Raw genomic sequence first — 4,140 nt, forward strand, 5'->3', positions numbered from 1 at the left:
ATTGAAAAGATCGCAAAGCGGACCATGTATAATTACCTTCTTTCCTAAACTCTTTTAAATCTCTTAATTCAAACTTATCTATTCATTTATAATTGATACTAATTTGAAATATAAAATTTTTTACTCATCCTTAGTCAAGAATGCAATGATTTTCGTTATCTTAAGTCTATAATTTGACACAGCCTTGATAAATTTTTTTATTTCTTCTTCATAGTTATATCACTCTTAATTTATGAATCTTAGTTTTTTTCTATTATTTGATATTTATTGATCCATACCTATTTCATCCTTTCAGATTAAAATATCAAAATGGAATTTCTACTCTGCTTCATTCCTAACATTTTTTCTCCTTCAGCTTTTTTGATGCTTAGTAAAAAAGGTCGGCGAGAATGTTTGTATGTTTGTTGGCGCATTTTTGTTTTCCGGTCAAAGATGTTTTGGTTTTTATTATGCATGGTTTGATTTTTTTTATATTTTGCTTATCTGTGGTGTTTTGATTAGTTGTATAAAAAAATTGATGCAAAAACAAATTTTTTAAGCATCAAAATTGCCTCCTATCTTCTTATGAGATTGACCAATTCAAGGGCGAGGTTTGAGGAGATCTATGAACTGAATCTTACAAATATCATTAATTTGTCATCATCAAGAAAAGGGGGAGACGTAGGAGAGAGTTAGCTGTATTTGCTACTGTTTCTATTCTTTGCAACTTGTGTTATTTTTATGATTTCAAAACATTATGTTTTATATAGATCTCCTGAACTACTTTTGAACAGATTTTGTTTTGCAGTCCAGTAATGTGTACCTATATTTTCAGAAAATTCAACTACTACCAGCGGATGAGGACTCTCACTTCCTATTCCATTGCTAATAATTACACACTTTTTCACTTGGAGTTGTAAACGTGATTTATATTGAGTCGATGCGTTGAAACATACAACCAACATCTTGGTGGGGACATTTTGTGATAGATCGTACGGTGTCCATTAGAGCCTTGCTCGTACAGGACTATCTGTCAATTGAACCTTCAGAATAGGTATGGTCGACCGCCGGGGAAAAATTTTAATCCTATATCATCCAGATGAATTTGAATATTCATCCCAGCGTATAACGTCCTGGATTCTCACCTGCATGTTTCGGTACCAGACGAAAATATGGTTCGAACCGTTGTTCGAATCTCTGGTAGAGACTTAACAGGAGAACTAAATTGTCCCTAGAATGAACGTTCTTATTAAAATCATCCAGGAGCGAAACCTGGTTCGTCCCAAGATGAACCTGACCCGGACATTACCATCCAGTTGGTTAACACCTGTCGATTGTTGGAAACGACCTATGTAATAACACGTTTTGTACGGACAACATAGCGAATAATAGGATGATGAGCTCACGACTAGTTTTCACCGTACAAATACGATATAAGAGGAATAATTTCCGACCACTTTAAGTAAAAATCGTTCCGGGACGATCCAACTGATCGTACGGTACGATCCCTGCGCAAACTGAATAAAAAACTGCTAGCTTTTTGGCTCTTCTTGTCTTTTGTATATATGTTCAAATTATGACTGGCCATCCCAATCTTTTTGTCATTGAATCTTTGGGCCTTTGGAAGAAGATGTAAAGGGAGGAGTGAGAGAAAGATTCAAAGAAAAAATTTCTACCACGGAGAGTGAAGGCCTTTGCATGGTTTTTTCTAACAGGTAAGATGTTACCCCTTCCCCCCGTAGCTGATTTGAAGAACAATATAAACGTCACTTTCTTTTTATCTCCTTCTAGATTTTTGGGCAGAGATTTGTCAAGGAGTCGGTTCTCTCGTAAACACTTGCGAGAAGTGTAGAAGGATTAGGGTTCTTGCCCACACAGAGTAAGTATGAAAAGCGAAAAGGGTTCTCTGCCCACACACTAGAGAGAGTTGTGAAAAGAAAAGGGTTCTTTGCACACTGAGGGAGAGTGATGAAAAGGACGAAGGGTTCTTACCCACATGACGAGAGTTGTAAAAGGACGACGATCTCTGCCATACAATAGGGCGAAAAGCTTACAGAGGCATGAACAGTTCTTGAGGCATCCAGGTCAGTGTTGAAAGCAGTGTTTTGTAAAGGCTTCTCCGCCATTGATCTTTGTGTTGCAAAGAAGACACTTACTTGGTATCTAGGCATACTCGAGAGATTAGCTTCTGGGGTGAGTGGATGTAGGGTAATGGTTTAGACTCAGAAGCACCGTCCATTAAAATGGGGTCTTCTTATTTATTTTACTCTTTTTATATTTTGCCTTTAATTTTGAAAGGTTTTAAAAAATTGTGGTTGAAAAACTTTTTATAAAAATTCATTAAATTTTAATTTCAATTCAATTTATCAAAAGAGAGAAAAATTTAAATTCCAATTTACCCCCCCTCTTGATAGCTTTGGGACATTAACTTAGGTTTAACAACCTATTCACTAGACTCAACAGGAGAGTGGTTTATGAGAGAGAGTTGTGAGGTATTCGGTTTTTGTAAGAAAGGTTCTTCCTTATCTTCTTCAAGCTTTTTCCATTATCCTTTGGTGGATCCCGGAAGAGATTCCACAGCACAAGTCCCAGGTTATCTACCTTCTCCAGGAGGGGGAAAAAGGAGTCTTGGTTTTATGGCATCTTTAGGAGGGAGAAAAGGGTTTTAGGTTCTCTGCCTTCACTTGTATGGTGAAAAAGGAATTCAGGTTCTCTGCCTCCATTAGGAGATTGAAAAAGGATTCCAGGTTCTCTACCTTCACCAAGAGGGGAAAAATAGATTTTAGGTTATATGCCTTCATCGGGTTGGTGAAAAAGATTTTGTAAGGGCTTCTCTTCCTTGCTGTAGGGGAAAAAGATGACACACTACTTTTACAGTAATACCTAATAAAAGAGGTTTCTTGGGAGTGGACATAGTTCAAGTTGAACCTAACCACTATTAATTTTTATGTGTTTCATTCATATTATTTTGCACTTTTTTTTGAATTTACTATATAGTTGACAAACTCTGGTTTTCTATTATTATGAAATTAATCTGCTTCAGCATCAGGGGATTAAGATGCTTATTTTCATATATTAAAAATGCTACAAAAAAATTCTTTTTTTTAATAACTAATTCACCCCCCTCCCCTCTTGGCTAGCCTCGGAATGTTTCTTTGAGGTTTAACAACCTTCATGAACTTTCAAGTGGTATCCAAGAAGGATTCAAAAGCAAAGTTTTTAAAAACATTTAAAAAATGATCAACGGATAATTTTAATAATCGTAATACTGAGAAAGTGATATTTTAATTTTCATAGATTATAGAATTTATTATAGCTTTATTATAATTTAATTTAGATTTTTAGGAGTTTTTTGTGAGCTATTATGGCTCTTAATAAAATTAGCCTCAATGTTGAGGCAAATTTTAGGCTTGTTTGATTAAGCATATAAATGAATTCTAATTGTTGAGAAATTAATTCCTAGGGTGTACAATGTCACTAATGGTACTATGTTTGGGTTTCATCTCTATTGGATGTTAGAGGATTTTCCTTGAATTTTTTTATGTTGTATAGATCATACCCTAAATGATTTTACCTAGATGTCTCTAATGTTCATCAAGGTTTGCAAATCAATGTATCACCAAGGTTATAATTTAATGATAACAAATTATGTTGTATTATGTTTAATTTCTTTTATAATTTTTTACTGCATATATTTTATCTGTGTACAAACATTTCATATTATGCATATACCAATCACTGCCAAAGGATCTGAGCTTAAAACTAACTAGTTTAAGATTGATGTTTGCAAGAGTCAGTATTTGTATCTTCTCTTAAGTTAATGTATTTTAAATAGTGTTTTGTAGCTTAACAACAATGCACACACATAGGGGGAGTGAAAATATAAAAAAAAAATTATAAATTATGTTATATGATTTTGACAGTATTATATGATCGGTTGCTACAAAAATTGATTAAAATATTTTATTTTAAATAAGAAAAATAAATTAAAATATAACTAATCATATAATTCTAACATCATATTGTACTGGATGATCAACCATAATTATAAATTCCACCTTTAAATCTAACTAACCTAAAATAGGCATATTTTAGTTTTGAAAATTGAACTATTGGCATTATACAAATCAATTTATACTATAGAAATCAATTCATATTATA

Source organism: Dendrobium catenatum, unplaced genomic scaffold (genome assembly GCF_001605985.2).
Source record: "Dendrobium catenatum unplaced genomic scaffold, ASM160598v2 fragScaff_scaffold_542, whole genome shotgun sequence".
Taxonomy (NCBI): Eukaryota; Viridiplantae; Streptophyta; class Magnoliopsida; order Asparagales; family Orchidaceae; genus Dendrobium; species Dendrobium catenatum.